Here is a 20657-nt window from a genome sequence, read left to right on the forward strand (position 1 = left end):
CTCATTTTCAAGGATGATTTTGGATGAAGGTGAAGTGGCAGCTTTTTACTTTTTCCAGGTAACCCCCACAGCAGGAGACAAAGATGATGCAGATAAAACCAATTTGTAAGAAACTCACCAAAATAATGGGGTTGTTTTGTTGCAAAGGAGTGTTGTTAATGTGGACACATTGAAAGCAAACCCTCTCTAGACTGTAGCCAGAAGAGAGGAAGAGCAGGCTCGTCCTCAGCTATTAATTTAGCTGTGAATTAATAATTGAAAAGCTGTGCTACAGAGAAGGAGGCATCCAATCCCAGCTTTGGGAGTCAACCTCTCTCAGGTTTTGTCCTTCTTAGACAGGGCTGGAAGATGATTTTCATGGTAGCAAGACTAAAGAAGTATAAGTATATGGCTATGGCCTAGCTAACCTTCCTCTTTGACCACAGGGCACAAAAATGACCAATTCTTCAATGATTTAGAAGGCCCAGAAAAGGAAAAATCTGCAAGGGAAATTCTTCTGAAATAATGTAAAAAGAAATATGTCTCTATGTACAAAACTGATTAACTGTGATTTAAAATGTCTCTGTAGCACAAGGCTTTTGTTTTGGATGAAGTGGGCTATAGAGGAGGTGACAGATGACTCACACACGTTGACAAACAGCTGATGACTCACTATCCTGAAGTAAACCAGAAAAGATCAAAAGATGAGGAAGGTAAAGCCACATTACTACACTGCAGGATGGAGGGGGCCAAGATCTCAGAGGATTCTTTTTCTCACGGTTGCCACTTGTATCCTCCCTGAGCCCCAAGACCAAGGAGCAGGCAGATTAGAAAAGCGCTTTCTCATCCCACTCTATACAGCATTAATGGCATAAAATCCCATTAGTGCACTCTGGGGGTTCATTTCAAAACAGACAATGGCCTCTGAATCAGTCTGCCATGCATAATCGTTTGGCAATAGGGAAATTACACAATCAAAAATTTAGAGAAGCTCCATGAAAGGCAGCTATATGAGGTCATACCTATTCCTTCTTTTGTGCGGATGAGAGGAATCACTTCAAGACCAGCCAAATAGTATTTACTTCCTAGCTGAATTTTATGATCAAGTCTGGAAAGAGATTCTATATTCCTTTAGAAGAGAAAGTAAGAGGAAGTAGTTTGACAATTATTTTACAAGCAGATAAAAATAATTCTACCTCCCACCACCTTAGATGCTCCTGTGACCAGCCCTTTTAAAGGCAACCCTCCCACACTCCCTTCTGTTACACTCCAGTACAGAAGAATCGTCTTTTGTCCCTGTCTTCCCTCTGCATTTGCTCCTCAGATGGCTAACGCTGTTTTCCAGTAGTTGGTCAGACTTTATTGCACAAATTTCCTTCAAATGCATGTCTGATAGTAAAATCTCATCATCATGTATCTCACCCTTTATTTTCAGATACATTTACTGTTCCATTTATACAGTTCCTTTCTGTTCTTAATGTGAATTCGTATAGTAGATTATCTCAATTCTTATAACTGGGCTGTGACAAATTCTATCAGGGTTCTCTCAAATCCTTCTTTCTCTTTCTATTCCCACTGCCATCACCCAGCTTAAAAATCTTATTATGCCCAGTGAAGGTTATTGCCATCTTTATTCTGGGTTTTGTATCTTCAGTTATTTTTTCCTTCAATTTCCCCTGCTGCTAGAGTAATCTTATAATAACAATTTCTGGTTTAACTCTCTTTTGCTTAAATAGCTTAAATGATTGGCTTAAATAAAAGAATTAAATTATTTGTCATATTAAAAAGCCCTTCAGCCTAGCATTTATAGCCCTCCATGTAAAAGGCCCAAATTACCGTTTCTTTAAAAAAAAAAAAATCTTTCTTTTATCCATCTTTTCCCACCTGCCTCTGGAAAATTCCTTCTGGAAAAGTTCTTTGAAGAGTTCACTAAGCCAGATTTTCCTGGGTAGCCATGTGGACCCACCCATCTGGCTACATATGATTGGACTAGGGGTAGACAACTTGACCCAACTGGACCAATCAGATTCTCTCTTCAAGGAATTTGGATTTAGGATGCAACAGCTCAGTGGGTTATGTAATATTACTGGGTTTAGATGGAAACGTGGATGCGGGAGTGCATGGCTGTCATTTTGCCACAGCTATTTGGAGCCTATGGAATGCTAAGAACTGTATGAGACCACTCTGCAGAAAGAAGCATGTAAATGGGGCCAAAACCCAGAAAACATCAAAATTAAGAGGCCCAGAGTTATTAAAAAGTAGATGCCTCAGTTCTTGAAGCTGTATCTGCTTTTAGTTCTACACAAATATGAGGTTTGGCTGGTCTTCCTGCCCTTGGGTTCCATGGAGTACTCTACTACTTAGAATAGAGCCTCATTAATTTAAGTTTGTTTGAGTGAATTTCTACTTCTTGTAACTAAACAGCCCCTGACTAATAAATATTCCCCAGGGACAATCAGATTAGCCTTCCTGCCAGGCCTGAAATACATCTTGCCATTTCTCACACCATCTGTCAGAAAGGCCCTCAATTTTCATTTTCTCACATTCTTTATCATTTATTTCAATGCCATTTCTTTTATCTTTCATGATGACCTTCGTCTCAAAGATAGAATAACTTGCAGCAGTTCTGCAATCTCAAAGTGTCAAGAGAATTTCAGAAAATGACTTGTGAACTGTTGGATCTTTGGGCAAATAGTTCAAGAGAGAGAAAAAGTAGGACAGTCCTCTGTTTTGTTTCAGAAGGAAAAAATCTATGTCTCACTTCTACTTAGGGACAAACCAGTTCAACGAATTAAAAGACGTTTGAGGCACTGAGTTAAATCTTCCATCTTTAGTGCCCATTTGGCCAGTACCTTGACCTTACCTCCTGCCTCTCTACCAAGAAACAATTTTTGGTCCTGACTTTGCCCTGACAACTTTGCAGTTAAAATGTGCACCAGTTTTGAAGAAGGTTGTTGTGATAATTTCTCCTTCATCAGAGGTCTCCATTGATGAAGTCTCATTTGATAGCAAATATTATTTGAATTCTAAGAGTCACTATATTTGGAACTTACTTTAAAAAAATCACTCATAAATTTGTTAATTCAAGTTTTAATTTTCTCAGTCTCTTCAAGGTAAGTCTTTAATTCTGTGGAAATCATATTAAAGATTTCTGATATGATTCCACCGCTTGTTCCATTGGGGCACTCTTTCCAGCATTCATAGACCCTGACACTTGCCAATCAGCTGATATGTCATCCCTAAACACTTCTCCTTGACTTCCTGGACTTGGGAACCTGCCTTTCTAGCCACACCTGCTAGCCTCTGTTCTTTATCAGAGCTCCCTTTTATGCTTCCTTCTAATCATCCTGTCCTTGAAATTTCCTATGCTCTGTTATAATCAAATTTTTTTCTTAAAAATAATTGTGTAATACATACATTACTCACACCTAAGCAGACCTTTCTTCTGTAGTATTCTGGTAGCCAGATTTCTATGACATGGCCTTGCTCCCTTCACTGTAGCTGGACATTCAATCCAAGCTCAACCATTCATGCCTTTTTCTTTTGGAGACTTGAACAGAAGTAGAAGCATCATGTTTCAATGCCTACAGGAACAATTTAGCGGAGAGCAGACATTTGATAAATTAGTACAGAGAAAAGGGAACTAGTTGGATCAATGTCTTTGAGTAGACAACAATCAATGGAATCTAGTCTGCAAATGGAGAAATTAGTTTTGGATAAGAGTACGGGAATCATCTATCATAACAGAAGGGAAGAGATATACATAGTTACAGACACTGGTAGATGACAGAGTAGTTGGCCATTTTCTACTGACTGTTTCAGCTTCAAGGAAAGTGGGAAATAAGTCATGAGGTGAGGCAAGGAGATGATGGAGGTAGGAAAAGAAAAAAAAATCTGAATAGCTGTGAATAGTTGTAGAGGAGGTTGGGAGAGGGAAGTGAATCACACAGATTGATTGCTTACTAGTGGTGAGAGCCCACTTGGGAGTCAAGATCATAAATTTGAAGTTAGTGTTGTTGTGTATTTTTCTCCAATTATGTTCAATGGCACAGGTGCAGTTTGAAGCAAAACCAGATTCCAGCATGAAATTTAACTAAGCATGTACAAGAAAGCAAAAAAAGAAAGAAAAAAAGAGTTAAGAAAGTGATTTCAATGACTGAAGAACTTAGATGGGTAAAGAAAAGAGCGCAGGTACCAATGGAGTAGGAAAAAATAACAGAACAGTAGGATCCAAAATTTGGAGATTCACCTAGAGTCAAAGTATTGTACAGATTGGGATACTAGAGGGAACTGAGCTAGAAATTGAGAAAATGATGGGCTGAGAATGGGAGGCAAGAAGATAAGATTCTATAGGATCTGCAGCTACTGGGGATGAAAAATAATGTGAGAGTAAGTTACTGAGGTTGGGAAAGAACAAGATACCCGCAGAGAAAGAACAAGATACCCGCAAAGAGTTTTAAAAAACTGAGAGGTGAGGGTACTGGAAGGATCATCTCAGTGCACATAAAAATCATGAAGAATAAAGGTAATCATATCATTAGATGAGCCAAAAGTGCAAAGTTAAGAAAGGAGGGGAGGGCGATTTCCCTAGTTAAGATTTCCAGTTAAGAATCCACCTTTCAATGCAGGGAACGAAGGTTCAGTCCCTGGTCAGGTAATTAAGACTCCACATGCCGTGGGGCAAATAAAGCCACACACTGCAACAGACATTCTGCGTACCAAAACTAAGGCCGGATGCAGCCAAATAAATAAATAAATATTTTTAAAAAGAAAGAAAGGAGGGAGGGAAATTGCTTAGGTCTTGGTAGATGTAAAGGGTCATAAAGGCTATAACCTAATGTCATGGGGTTCAAAGTTGAGGGAGTTTTAGGGAGAAGGAACAGAGAATGGTCTAAAAGTGGTGATGAGCAACAGCAGCTCAAAATGATTGGACAACCAGAGCTTACTGTGCTTACTAATTGCTGGAATATCTGCTCAGTTGCTCAATTGTGTCCAACTCTTTGTGACTCTCTGGACTGTTAGCCCCTCATGCTCTTCAGTCTGTGGGAGTTTCCAGGCAAGAATACTGAAGTGGGTTGCCATTTCCTCCTGCAGGGGATCTTCCTGGTCCAGAGATCAAATGTCCATCTCTGGCATCTCCTGCACTGGCAGGCAGATTCCTCACCGCTGAGTCACCTGGGAAGCCATGCAGTAATTGCTGGGCTCAGTATTAAAACATGAATATGTTTTAACTCATTTAATCCTTAACTATTCAATGAAGTAAATACTATTATTACCCTTGTTTTAAAGAACCTGATGCTGGGAAAGATTGAAGGCAAAAGGAGGAGAACGGGGCAACAGAAGATGAGATCGTTGGGTGGCATCACTGACTCAATGGACACGAGTCTGAACAAGCTCCAGGAGATGGTGAAGGACAGGGAAGCCTGGTGTGCTGCAGTCCCTGGGGTTCCAAAGAATCAGACACAACTTTGCAACTGAGCAACAACAATAAGGATGAGAAAATCAAGACCTAGAACTGTAACTTGCCCAAGGTCACACAGGTAGACTGGCTCCAGGGGATGTGCTCTTTTTTCTGAAAAATTTTTCTAAAACCTTTTCATTTATAAATAATTTTAGAATTACAGAGAGGAGGCAGAAATAGTACAGTGAGTTTCCATAGTCCCTTAACTCAGCTTACTCTAATGTTAACATCTTGCATAACCAGAACACTCAAGAACTAGGACATGAACGTCGATACAAAACTATTCACTAAACTACAGACTTTATTAGAATTTAAGCAATGTTTATGCCAATGTCCTCCTTATGGTCCAGGATGAATCCAGGATCACGTTATTGCCTTTAGTTTTGGTGTTTTTTAGTTTCCTCTAATCTGTGACAGATCCTCATTATTCCCTTTGCTTTCATAAACTTGATGCTTTTGAAGAGTCCTGGTCAGTCATTTCATAGAAAGTTTCTTAATTTTGGTCTGTCTAGTGTTTTCTCACAGTTAAATTCATGTTGTGGCTTTGGGCACGGATATCACAGAAGTGATGGTGTGTCCTTCTCAGTACATCATTTCAGGGGGTACAAAGGTATGCCTGTGATATGTTATGCCTGGTGATGTTACTCTTGAGCACTTGGCTAAAGTGGTGCTTGTTAGACTTCTCTACCGTAAAACTGTAGCTTTCTGACCTTCATACAGATTTCTCAAGAGGCAGGTCAGGTGGTCTGGCATCCCCATTTCTTTCAGAATTTTCCACAGTTTATTGTGATCCACACAGTCAAAGGCTTTGGCATAGTCAATCAAGCAGAAATAGATGTTTTTCTGGAACTCTCTTGCTTTTTCCATGATCCAGCAGAAGTTGGCAATTCGATCTCTGGTTCCTCTGCCTTTTCTAAAACCAGCTTCAACATCTGGAAGCTCACAGTGCATGTATTGTTGAAGCCTGACTTGGAGAATTTTGAGCATTACTTTACTAGCGTATGAGATGAGTGCAATTGCGCGGTAGTTTGAACATTTTTTGACATTGCCTTTCTTTGGGGTTGGAAAGAAAACTGACCTTTTCCAGTCCTGTGAACACTGCTGAGTTTTCCAAATTTGCTGGCATATTGAGTGCAGCACTTTCACAGCATCATCTTTCAGGATTTGCAATAGCTCAACTGGAATTCCATCAATTCCACTAGCTTTATTCATTGTGATGCTTCCTAAGGCCCACTTGACTTCACATTCCAGGATGTCTGGCTCTAGGTGAGTGATCATGCCATCATGATAATCTGGGTCATGAAAATCTTTTTTGTACAGTTCTTCTGTGTATTCTTGCCACCTCTTCTTAATATCTTCTGCTTCTGTTAGGTCCATACCATTTCTGTCCTTTATTGAGCCCATCTTTGCATGAAATATTCCCTTGGTGTCTCTAATTTTCTTGAAGAGATCTCTAGTCTTTCCCATTCTGTGGTTTTCCTCTATTTCTTTGCACTGATCGCTGAAGAAGGCTTTCTTATCTCTTCTTGCTATTCTTTGGAACTCTGCATTCAGATGCTTATATCTTTCCTTTTCTCCTTTGCTTTTCACTTCTCTTCTTTCACAGCTATTTGTAAGGCTTCCTCAGACAGACATTTTGCTTTTTAGCATTTCTTTTTCTTGGAGCTGGTCTTGATCCCTATCTCCTGTACAATGTCACGAACCTCCATCCATGGTTCATCAGGCACTCTATAAGATCTAGTACCTTAAACCTATTTCTCACTTTCACTGTATAATCATTAGGGATTTGATTTAGGTCATGCTTGAATGGTCTAGTGATTTTCCCTACTTTCTTCAATTTAAGTCTGAATTTGGCAATAAGAAGTTCATGACCTGCCTCTTGAGAAATCTGTATGCAGGTCAGGAAGCAGCAGTTATAATTGGACATAAAACACAGACTGGTTCCAAATAGGAAAAGGAGTGCGTCAAGTCTGTATATTGTCACCCTGCTTATCTAACTTATATGCAGAGTACATCATGAGAAACGCTGGACTGGAGGAAGCACAAGCTGGAATCAAGATTGCTGGGAGAAATATCAATAACCTCAGATATGCAGATGACACCACCTTTATGGCAGAAAGAGAAGAAGAACTAAAGAGCCTCTTGATGAAAGTGAAAGAGGAGAGTGAAAAAGTTGGCTTAAAGCTCAACATTCTGAAAACTAAGATCATGGCATCTGGTCCCATCACTGCATGGCAAATACATGGGGAAACAGTGGAAACAGTGGCTGACTTTATTTTTGGGGGCTCCAAAATCACTGCAGATGATGACTGCAGCCATGAAATTAAAAGACACTTACTCCTTGGAAGAAAAGCTATGATCAACCTAGACAGCATATTAAAAAGCAGAGACATTACTTTGTCAACAAAGGTCCATCTAGTCAAGGCTATGGGTTTTTCAGTAGTCATGTATGGATGTGAGAGTTGAACTATAAAGAAAGCTGAGCACCAAAGAATTGATGCTTTTGAACTGTGGTGTTGGAGAAGACTCTTGAGAGTCCCTCAGAGTACAAGGAGATCCAACCAGTGCATCCTAAAGAAAGTCAGTCCTGAATATTCATTGGAAGGACTGATGATTAAGCTGAAACTCCAATATTTTGGGCACCTGATGCAAAGAGCTGACTCACTTGAAAAGACCCTGATGCTGGGAAAGATCGAAGGCAGGAGGAGAAGGGGATGACAGAGGATGAGATGGTTGGATGTCATCACCAACTTAATGGACATGAGTCTGGGTGAACTCCAGGAGTTGGTGATGGACAGGAAGGCCTGGCGTGCTGCAGTGCATGGTGTCAGAAAGAGTCAGACACAACTGAGCAACTGAACTGAACTGAAGCATTAAACTACTGTGTTTTTATTTCTTTTGTAATTGATAGATACCTTGGGAAATATACTTAAAGGCTATGTAAATATGTTTTTTCCTCTCAACAAACAGTCTGCTCATAACTACCATTCTATATTTCTCCTAATCAAAGTAATTTCATTGGGGAATTATGAATGCATTAATAGAAAAGAGGGCATTTGATTTTAATCAGAAGCTAGATTTTCATAGCAGAAATAAGAGGGAAGAGTATTCCTGTCTGAAGGGGTAGAATCAGCAAATGTCTCAGAAGTCTGAACGTGCATGTTGCAGTCAGTGAGACTAGTGTGTAGGCTGTATGTGGTAGAGCTAGAAATGATACTTAGAAGATACCAGAGCACAGAACATCCATGCCTTGAATTCTCTGCTAAAGAATTTGGACCATTTTCCCAGTACTTCGTCTTCTTCAGTTTCCAACAAACTGCAATTTTGGTGGTTAGGAGGGTGAGGGGGAGAAGCCCTACTTTTTGGAGTCTGTATCTTTGTCTATAAAAGGACCTCAGACAATCTCTAAGGCACCTCTCACTCATGAAGTTTTATGATTCCATGAATTGGTACCATGTTGATTCTTTCTGTGGGCTTCCCTGGTGGCTCAGCCGTAAAGAATCCACCTGCAGTGTGAGAGACCTGGGTTTGATCCCTGGGTTGGGAAGATTCCCTGGAGGAGGACATGGCAACCCACTCCAGTCTTCTGGCCTGGAGAATCCCATGGCCAGAGGAGCCTGGCAGCTACAGTCCATGGGGTTGCAAAGAGTCAGACACTATTGAGTGACTTTCACTTTCACTTTCTGATTCTTCCCATGCCATTGTATACATAGCTTAGTGGCTTTCAAAAAAAATCTATCCCATGAGGCCACTTTCTCTTTTCCTCTCGTGAAATCTTACTCATAATCTGAGTTGTTTCAGTTGAAGAGGATGCAAGAACTTATTAGCCAGACTCTCCCTCCCTACCCCCCACCATTGCCTCCAATCAAAAAAAGGAAAAGAAAGGTAAGGGTTGATCAGGGAGAATGATGGATTCAAGTTTGGACATAGTTATATTGATGAGATAATAGGATTTTTAAAAATCAAATAGAAAATATAGGGGTAGCTGTGAGGATCCCCTTGCCTTCCTGTACAGTCTTCCATGGGTCGGCGGCAATACAATTAGAGACCAGAAACTGTTTCTTCTCCTGGAATCATGAATTTAAAACATTCTGAGATGGCAGTGGGGGCTTCCCTGGTGACTCAGAGGGAAAAGAGTCTGCCTACAATACAGGAGACTGGGATCGATTTCTGGGTCAGGAAGATTCCCTGGAGAGAGGAATGGCTTATCCCCTCCAGTACTCTTGCCTGGAGAATTCCATCAGGCTACAGTCCATGGGGTCACAAAGAGTCAGGTATGACTGGACGGACACACACACACACACACACACACACACATACACGCGATAGTGGTAGATGGAAAAGAGGAGAAAAACGACAAAGGATAACTGAAAAAGCAGGGCAGGATGTCAATAAATTGGCAGGAAATGTAAAAAGCACTGGTTCTGCCATGAATTTAGAGACCCACCAGAAAGACCACCTTGATTCTTCCCTTAGGCATTGGGGAAGAAAAAGAAAGGGGTACTCAGATCAGCAGTTAATATGGTTTCCTAAATCCACTCAATTCTATTAGCAAATGTGGCTTTGTAGCCAGGCTATATTGATAAAAATAATTTTACATTGCCTCCTTTTTATTACTGAATGCTGTTATGCTTTAGAAGAGAGCCCCAGACTGATCTTAAAATTCCAGATCAATGAGAGACAAACTGTGATGGATTGTCACTAGGTTCTTGATGTTCTCTGTGAGCTTTTTCTGTAATGAGTCTCTGTGTACTGGGTGGTGCCCTTGATGGCTCCCTGGTGTAGACATATACAGCAATTTTGAAACCTTGCCAATTTGCTGGACTTGTTACTTTAAATCACTTGTCTTTTTTAAAAACTAGCTAATAGTCTGTGTGAGTATAACCATTCTAATTTGTTCAAGTATATTATCACAAATAGCATCACAGTTTTTGCTTTCTGGGTTATCAGTATCAGGGATATTTTGTTTTACATCTGCATTACTCCAGGAAAGATTTAAGATGGCTTCAATGGTATATACCATATATCAAGATAACGTAAATTAGAAACAAATGAGAAAGAAAAAAGTTAAACATTGGGTCAGGACATAAATTAGAATCAGAAATGAAACTAATGCAAAACCAGATTTCCATTCTAAGTTTTCTAGCATCCATTTATATAAATTCTAAGATGATAACGGCTTAGGAAACAAGCTTCTTTCAGTGAAGGATAAACTTGTTTCTTAGACTCTAAAACCACTTCTCTTGAGGATTTTTATGAAAACATGCCACATTATCAGGAACAACATTCCTATGTTTGAGGCAATGCATATTGTAGGGCTGTTTCTTAAAAAAACAATCCCTCAAAAAAGAAAATGTTCATGGTATCATACTGGATACATTTTGAAAAAGCTATTCTAGAAGTCTTGGAAAGGGGTTGGTATTACAAAATCCATTAAGTAAGCAGTTCTGCTGGCTTAATTTAATCCAGAGGCAGAGTTTTACAATATCTGGAGAAATGGATGTACTGTAAACCATCAGGCTTTACCTGTTCTCTCAGCTAAGCTCATGAGGGCTATTGGGAAGCTATCAAGCTATCACGTCAGGGACACGGTTAGTTGTAGGGACCAGAGACCCACATCATTAGCACAAGAAAAGGATATAGGGATATAGAGAGGGCTCCCACAATTTAAAAATAAGAAGTAAAGGTCAGCTGGGTTTTATGGGAAATGTATCCAGAAACTGCAAAGAAACAAAGGCTGACTGACCTGTTTCTTTCTCTGAGCTTACCCTGTCATCTCCACCATGTTGTATCTGCTGTTTTTTTTCTCACTAGAGAGGCTTTGCCACCATAGTCCAAAGCAGCTGCTCTAGCCCTCAGAATTAATAATTCAGCATCCACGAATGATAAACGTTGTTCACTTGAATTGCCCAAACCCAAATTCCCAGGAAAGGAACCTGACTCAGCTCTCGTTTTTGACCACCATAGGCAGCTGTCAAGTGTTGGAGAAATGACCTTTGAGCAAGGGTTTCTTGGTCCAAAAAGTGTGTGTAGAGGTGTGGGACATTTGGTACAGATCTTAGGTGTGACACTTCCAGGATAAGAGTTGTGAGTGAGGATAGGGCCATCACTCAATGTGGCATGCCACCTGGCTAGCCACATTTCTTAAGAAAACAGCCTATTGCATGGTCGTGCAAGATGGGATATTTTCTAGACAAGGCAAGCTGGTCCAAATCAATTCAGAGAAATCTGTTGTGGGGAGGAAGATAGAATCATCTGCTGGATCCTTTCTGTATTGTTTCTCCTTAATCAAAATTGGCCCCATAAAGCAGTATCTACCGCACACTTTGCTTATGTCACTCAGGTGCTTCCATGCTCTGCAGCTTCAATTTAGTCCAAAAGCAATGGGAGGAACCACAGTCCTAACTGACACACATTTTTATCATAAGTCCATCCTTAGCCATTTATCCAAACTAGATGCCCTATTCATTGTCTAGTTATGTAAAGAGAAAGTGCCTAATAACCAAAGGGAATCTGTGTACTGTCTTCACCCATCTTACCCTTTTTGCTCTCCTTTTCCTCTGTATTACCTGGGTTTGACCCCTGGGTTGGGAAGATCCCCTGCAGAAGGGACAGGCTACCAATCCAGTATTCTGGCCTGCAGAATTCCATGGACTCTGTAGTCCATGGGGCCACAAAAAGTCAGACACGACTGAGCAACTTTCACTTCCCCTTTCCCTCTGTATTATCTGGGTGTGCAAAACAGAGGTGGGGGAGGGGACAAAGGGCACAGATTACTGCTCCTTTCTCATCCCTCTTCCTTGATCAAACTCAAATCCAAGACAAGTTACTTGTTTAACTGCACATTTTCTAGCATTTAGGATTAACCTTTCTGTCTATTAAAATATTTTAAGACAGATAGGTATATTCAGATAATCAGTGACCTCTGAAGAGTATATGTACAAGATGATTCAACAGAATGCAAAAAGAAAATACTAGATTTTCTATTTATTTTTATTTCACCCTTTAAAAAGATTTATTATTTCTGTGTGTTTTAAATCACATACAAAACATTAGTATGGAAATGCAGCTACATACTTTATTTAAAAAATACATATTTGAGGGTATATGCTCAAAATTATTTTTTCTGGATTGAGTACATGAACTAAAATTTGGAGCCCACTGGTGTCAAATTCTCACTGAATGGAGATTACAGTATGGTTTTTATATCTAGATAAAGATGAATAGTTCCTATTTTGGGGCCTGTGGCCAAATCTGACTCTACCATCCTCACAAGGACTTGTACTAATAGCACATTACATTATTCAGCGCATTAGGCTTTCAAACAGCTCACCATTTATTTAAATGTTTACTTGGTATGAAACACCGTTTATTTTGTATGAAACACAGATTGGGCTATGGTCATTTATTTATGTGTTTAATTTTGAATTAAAAACTTTGAAACAACTAGTCCATGATTAACACAGAGAAAGGACCAGCGTCTGAGTATCAGCTTTACTCAATTTACAGGGTTCCTTGGGATCCTTGTTAGAACAGTGAAGTTTTGAACAGGGAACCAGAAAGTTAGGCATCTGTTTTTGTGTGAGTGTGTGTGTGACCACTCCATTAGCTAATATGTGCCTTATGTCCTACAATCAAACATATAGTCCCTCTGCATGTATTACAATTCTTAATATATGCAGCTAGTCAATGATTTTTTAACCGGGTGGGGCTGAGATCAGAAGACTCAAGAGGACTCACTATTTCAGTGGTCAACAAGGGAACAGAGACAGAAGGCTATGGCTGTGGAAGAGTGGACGGGCCCTAATGCTTAGGTGAGCACTTTCCATTTTATTCTCACAAAAATCCTGTAAAATCAGTGTCATTGTCATTATCAAGTTGCTCCTTTCCTAAGAGCCTCAAGTTTCTCACTGAGATAATGTTACCTTGCAAGTAAGTGGTAGTGTTAGGATTTGAACCCCTGACTCTCTGCTGTGGCATCTTTCCCCTCAGTGATTCAGATCTGCTCCAGAAACCTCACGTTGACACCCAGGATCATACTAATAAATAGAGATATTACAAACTTAATACTTAGGAGACGTTTGGAAGCGGCACAGACTGTGAAGGATTAGAGCGAAGGACGGAATTAAAAGGACAAGTTTTAACATACTAAATATCACCCAGCATCACTGTTTGTGGCTGGCCTTTTCTGAATTTGCTACTTGTGCCAGATAGGTGAGAACAGGCAATTTTTCTTCATATCTTTTTTTTTTTTTTTTTCGTAATTTTTGCTATCCTGTTTATCTTGTCAGGCCGTAGTGAATCCTCCTTGTCTTCATTTCTATTGAAAGGTCTGGGCTGTGTAATTCTATCTGAATTGATGTGTCTTCTCCTCTGGAGTTCATACTCTAAAATCACCTACAGCACTTCCTCTTTGCTGATCTTTCTCCCACTGAATCTCTACAGCCGCCAAATCGGTGGTGCTAGTGGTAAAGAATCCAACTGCCAATGCAGGAGATATAAGAGACACGAGTTTGATCCCTGGGTTGGGAAGATCCCCTGGAGAAGGAAATGGCAACCTACTTCAGTATTCTTGCCTGGAAAATCCCATGGACAAAGGAGCCTAGTGGGCTATAGTCCATGAGGTCACTAAGAGTGGGAGACAGAGGAGTGACTAGGCACACACACCCACACACACAAGTTAGGAAAGCAGTCTGATGAGTACCCAGAAAGAATATTGCTGGGCCCATAAATCTGTGGTTTACTTTTGAATATTCAAAATACATTGCTTTCTCCCAAGTAGTAAATACAGTGACCTTTATGCTACAATCTTAAAGATGTCTACATATATCTGGTGGCTTTGTGCGATGTCTGTGTGGCTAAGATGGAACCGTACTGCCAAGAATTCTTTGTTTCCAGGTTAGGGTCGGCCACAAGAGACTCTGTATGAGATCTGGAAGGCAGGAGAAGCACAGCCAACCTTCTTCCTTGAAGGCAGGCGCAGGTCAGGTGTGGTCACAGCTCATGCAGGTTGCTGCTCATTCACTGGCTCATGAGTGTGGCTCTCATGCCTGCACAGCAGAGACCGTATGCCTTGCATGAACGATTTCTTAGTCCTTAATAAATAATAGAGGCCACCTTTACAGTAGTCTAGGGCTTTAAATAGTGTCCTATTGCCCATTTCAGTCAATAATTTTCCATTCAACAGCAATCACTGAATACTTCCAGATTATGAATTTGTATGAGGGATTCAAAAGAAAAATAAGAAATATAGCCTCAAGAAATTTATAATCTAATAGTTTTCTTTTTATGCTTAATATTAATTTTTTATTTTTCATCAATTGTAAGTTTCTAGAAAACTTGAGTTTAGTACAAAGCTATTTTTTTTCTTCTGAGCCAACAGAAAATATTAGCAATATAATGCTTCGTAATCCTTGAGTCCTTTATTGTGTGCATATATATATATATATGTCTTCTATGTAACTTCACTATAATCAAATCAAAAATTAACATTGATACTTTGCTCCTGTCCTATCTTCAGATCCCATTCAAGTTTCACCAACTATCCTAACAATGGTTTTTGTAACAAAAAGAGGACATGAGTTGCATTTAGTGGTTATGTCTCTTCAAGTTTTCCTCAGTCTGGAATAGTTCCTCAGTTTTTCCTGATTCATAATCTTGATAATTTTGAAGACTGCAGGCCAATTATTTTGTAGATCATCCCTCAGTTTGAGCTTGTCTATATTTCCTCATGATTATGCTCATCGCAGAAGTTATGCTCCTTCACTGCATCCTAGCAGGAGCCCATGATTACTGATGATGTCCTCATTAGATTCTCAACTTACACATTAATTTATTTATGTCAGTGTGATTCACCTATTTTATTCAATGATTTGTAATCTGTTGCTCTCATACTTGAATGTTCAAATTATCTCAGATTATTCCAGTGACAGTTCATTCAAGCTTCTATTTTTTCCTATGCTTCTCTTATTCTCAGAGCTTTTTTTTTTTTTGTCTATGCTAGGTATTGGTGGCTGCATGGGCTCTTCTCTAGTTGTAGAGATCAGGGGTCACTGGTGATGGGCTGCTCGTTGTGGTGGCTTCACGTGTTGCGGAGCGTGGGCACTAGGGTCTGCAGGCTTCTGTAGTTGCAGCTCCTGGGCTCTAGAGCACGGCTCAATAGTTGTGACACATAGGCTTAATTGCTCCAAGGCATGTGGGAGCTTCCTGGATTGGAGATCGAACCCATGTCTCTTGCACTGGAAGACAGGTTCTTTAACACTGAGTCACCAGAAAAGCCCTTGCATAGCATTTAAAAAAACAAAACTTTTTGACACAGTATAATGCTCCAGGTTTATTTTATACTTTCTCTGCTCCGACCCAGGATTCAGCCAAGAGCCTTGGTTCCTTTTATTGAAGATAGGTATTTAGAAAGCAGGTTCTAAGAACTGAGCTCATTACTTTGGGCTGTGACTGCTTTTATGGGGCAGTGCTAGGATTATGTCCGTGTGCACACAGGTACATGGTGTACACTTAAATCTACGGTTATCTCACCTATATGGTATCATCTATCATCTCTATTTATATCTGCCTCTATAAAAAAAAAATAAGTTCACACCAGTACCTCTGACTCCATCCTATCATGATAGATTTCATTCTATTTTCAGTACCACCCCCCACCCACCCACTTTCTTCTATGACAATGAGAAACATAGCTTCCATCATCCTCAATAACTTTATTTTTTTGGTCCATTTCCCTCAGTGTTACTATTTCCCACAGCCAAGGCCACACCATGACACTAAGCTTCAGGGCCTCTCACACCCATGCCAGGACACCTATGACAGCTGGGGTTCTAGCACCTTCCTGATGGGAAGGGAAAGTCAGGTCATAATCAGCACAATTTTGCATGTAAGCATTTTTGGTAAATTGCCTGAAAATATCTCAGAAGAAAACAACCTGATTGTGGACTGCCTCTATTATTTGTTGGAATATTCTTCTCATTCTGAGTAAACATTTACTTTTAGTAGCTAGTTTTTTAAGCAATATTTTTTTGTCCTGAGATAGGGTCCTCTAAATTGAATACTACTAGCCACCTCAAATTCTAAGTATTTACTTTCAGCAGCTTCTTTGGTAAAAATTTATTATTCTTTTTCTTAGCTAGCTTCTCTAAACTGAATGAAGTTTAGGCACCCCAAATTCTGGACTTGCCTGTCAATACTATGTATTTCTGGTGCATTTTCTTATTTAGAGCCGGGCTCATAGTTAACCTTTGAGGGAAACATTGGGACTGTCAAATAAAAACACTGAACCTCTGCCAACTTAGGTCATTTGCTCAAAATCACATAGCTTGGAATTTGAAGCCAGCTTTCTGACGTCAACCCACTGCTCTTTCTAATATATCATACTCCCTCATGGATTACAGCCTTGATGTAATGATGGCTTGGGGTTGAAGAGCTAGTCCTTCAGGGAGCACAGAGTTTTTCTCGCTTGTTGAAATGTGAGTAGGGAAAATGTCTTTGCTTTTTCTCCACGAGGCAGGAAGTGCCTGCAAAGTGTACAGATTAGTATAGACCCTAGGGAGGACTTGACAGACTATAGCCCATAAGCCAAATCCAGACTGCTAACTGCTTTTCTTCCCCTGCCTGTTTGTATACAGCCTGAGAGGTAAGCTAAGAATGGGTTTTACATCTTTTAGTTGTTGAAGAAACTTTAAGAATAATATTTTTTGGCAAGCAGAAATTCACATTCCAGTGCTAATAAATAAAGTTTTATTAGGACACAGATATGCTCATTCATTTATGTATTATTTCATGCAATAATAGAGTAGTTGCAACAGAGACTGTATGGCCACAAAGTCTATAAGATGTCTACTATCTGACCCATGCTGGGAAAATTTGCTGACTCCTGGACTAGAGTCACACATTCATCTGCATTTAAGACTTGGTGCCACCTTTTACTAGTTGTATGACTGTGTTCATTTTATCTAAGTTCCCATGTCTTATTTTCCTCAGACAGAAAGTGGGAATAACAATGTCCACTTCAAAGGGTTATTATAAGAATCAAATGTAGCATAAGAAGCCCTCTGTAAATGTTTTTTGTTGTTTGGTCCCTCAGCTGTGCCCAACTCTTTTGGGACCCTATGGACTATAGCCCACAAGGCTCCTCTGTCCATGGGGATTCTCCAGGCAAGAATACTGGAGTGGGTCGCTGTTTCCAGGGGATCTTCCCAACCCAGGGATCAAACCCACATCTCCTGCACTGGCAGGCAGATTCTTTACCACTGATCCACCAGGGAAGAGGCCTGTAAGTGTTAGTGTTACAAATATATGCAGAGATGAAAAAAAAATACATCTCTTTATTTGTCTAAGATAAATTAAATGATGGCCCAGCTCTCACAGATCAAGATTGACAGGTAAACTTACCTCTGTCATTTTTTAGAGGGGATCCTTTCCACCTCCATTGGGATCATACAAGAATCCCAGGGGCTCAAGAGTATCCCTAAAGAGGTCACTTGTAGGTAATCCCTGTTGTTTCTTTGATCCAGCCCACCTGGCCTGGCCCCAGGCAGGGAGCTCTGGTGGTGAATCCTCATCTATCACTAGTACAAGAGACCATGGAACCTTCCCCACAGCTCCCATACCTAGGGCCCCAGGAATGACAACACTCTTCCCTCCCAAGCTTTGGCCACCTCTGGGCGCTGTGCGGAAGCAGAGTTCTGATGCATTGTGACACCCTTTATGGGGCCATTTTTGCCAGGCTTCTGAATCCAACTCTGTCCTCAGATCACACATTCCCTTCTCTTTGTGGAGAAAGGAGCCTCTGCATGGAGCCTCCTTCTTGATAGCTCGGTTTTCCACTGCTGTAAGCCCCGAGTATACCAGGAATCTCCCGTTCAGATGCTTCACAAGGCCATGCAGGTGAAAAAGCTGAGTGGAAGACAGTAGGGGGAGGTAAATACTGTGGCAAACTTGCCTCTGCTCCTCGGTTCCCACCCATTATCACCACTCAGGGCCAGCATCTCCAGATGTTCTGTTTGTTCAAGGGAAGCTGTGAATCTGGGTAGTTACGTGAAAATTCCCAAAAACTCTCTGCAGGCTGAATCTTGCCTAAAGTTAACCAGATAACCCTAGCTTCTCTAAAAGTAAATAAATATAAGGCTGCTAACTCCTCTGGAAGTGGAAAGACCCCAGACCTAGCTGCCTTCTTGGCAAGGAAAAATACCTCTCCTGCTCTCAACCTGAAACCATGGAAATATTGATAAGCTAGAATTAAATTCTCAATTAATGTTATTTTGGCATATTGCTATTAGTTATTATTTTACTACCGTTTATGTAAAAACAGTTCATGCCTGGCACTTTTAGCTCTCAATAAATGTTTATTATTACTATTTCATTAATGGTATTACTCCCATTTTAGAATATTTTAGGAGTGGAATGCCAGTGGGGCACCAGGAATGTGTGTGTGTGTGTGTGTGTGTGTGTGTGTGTCTGGGGGCTGACCTATGAAAAACACATCCACAGAGCTCCAATTCCAGCCGGAGGAGCCAGCAGGTTGACAGGTGCCGTTACCGCCACCTGCCGTCCAGTTCGCAGAACTATCACGGTTCACAGCCGCGCCCGCAGGGCTGGGATGCTCGCTGGGCTGGCCCTTTGAGGCTGCAAATTCATCTTCCCCTGCAACACACACACACACACATACTGTAGGTTTCTCCGTCTCTGCCTGGCACACACGCACACACACACACACACCACACACACACTCTGTAGGTTGTCTCCATCTCCGCCTGGCCCCCAGATGGCCAAACACAACGCCGGCTTTTCGATTTCTCCTGATACACACAGACACACAAACACACAGACACACACAGACACACACACACAGACACACACACACACGGCAGGCAGGCTCCGTCCCTGCCTGGCTCCAATGTGGCCAAACATAGAACTCCTCTTTTTGGATTTCTCCTGACCTGGCGACACGGGTGACCGGTCCAGCTATCAGGAGAGGGGGAGTAGGAGAAGCGCCTGCGGGCGCCGGGACCCCAGGGACCCAGACTGAGAGGAGCGAACAGGAACGCCGGGGAGACGCACGGCTGCAGTGGGACCCAGCGGACTCGCCCAGCTCTGCCTCTTTTCCTTCCCTTATCAGAGGCAGGATGACTCACTCTTTTGTTTCTGGAAAAGAGGTATCTGTACTGGCCCGAGGCGGAATTCACCCCGCCCGCACTCATTAGGAATCGCTTGCTTATTCGCTGGGCCCAGCCTGCTCGCCCGAGACGCGGGCAGAATTCTTAACGCGGGTTGACAGCCGCAGTGATGGGTGACACCGAACCAGAGACCCTCCGAGCCCGCCTCCCAGGCAATCCCGGCCGTGCCTGGCGGTGGAATTCGCCGGTCGGCGCTCACCTCTGCCCCCTGGTGGCTGGTCTGAGCATCGCAGCAGGGCCCAGCCCACAACCCACCTGCAGCCCTCGGCAGCGTCACCTCTGGGTGTTTTTCAAAGAGAGCATTTCTACAGTTCTATTCAGCTGCTGGGGATAGGAGATGTGGTTCTCAGATTAATTACTAATGAATGAGAAGGTTGTGTGTGTGTGTGTGTGTGTGTGCAGGAGAGAAACTCTAAGAGCGTGTTTGTGACGGGATAATGGAGAGGAGAGAGAGGAGTAGGAAAAAGGAAGAAAATTAAGAAGCAAGAGAGGCAAAGGAACAGTGATGAGGGAATAGAATGACAGCAGAGGATGCGTAAAGAATGTAGGGAGCAACAGTTTGATGGGAAATGGGAGGGGACTTATGCATGAAAAAGGGGGGAGGGTTTGACATCTGCGAGAGGGAAAGTTTCATTTCGGAGAAGTGAACCTTGTGAACATTTCAATATACCTCTCTCCTATTTTACATTCCATTTTGTTTGGCAGCTGCTAGAAATGAGTTTCCATTTTTCGGTCTTGTTTTAATATTCTTATGTCTCCCACATCACTAGATCATTAGATGCAGAAACAATTATGCCGTACATTCCTGTCTGACGGAACCCGGAGTGCACGCAGGCTTATTAACGCCTGGCCTTGCCCAGCCGCTACCAGCCACATCTGCTTTTGTTGTCTGATCCAGATTTCATGCTCACTCTCTCTCCACTGACCTCTATGTGCTAGCTTGTCCTTTGGGAAATAGACCAGTAGCTGCTCAGAATCTAAATGTACATGACAATCAGGCTCACAAAGGCTTCTGCCACCTAGTCTTCCAC

The sequence above is a fragment of the Budorcas taxicolor genome, chromosome 1, assembly GCF_023091745.1.
Source record: "Budorcas taxicolor isolate Tak-1 chromosome 1, Takin1.1, whole genome shotgun sequence".
Lineage (NCBI taxonomy): Eukaryota > Metazoa > Chordata > Mammalia > Artiodactyla > Bovidae > Budorcas > Budorcas taxicolor.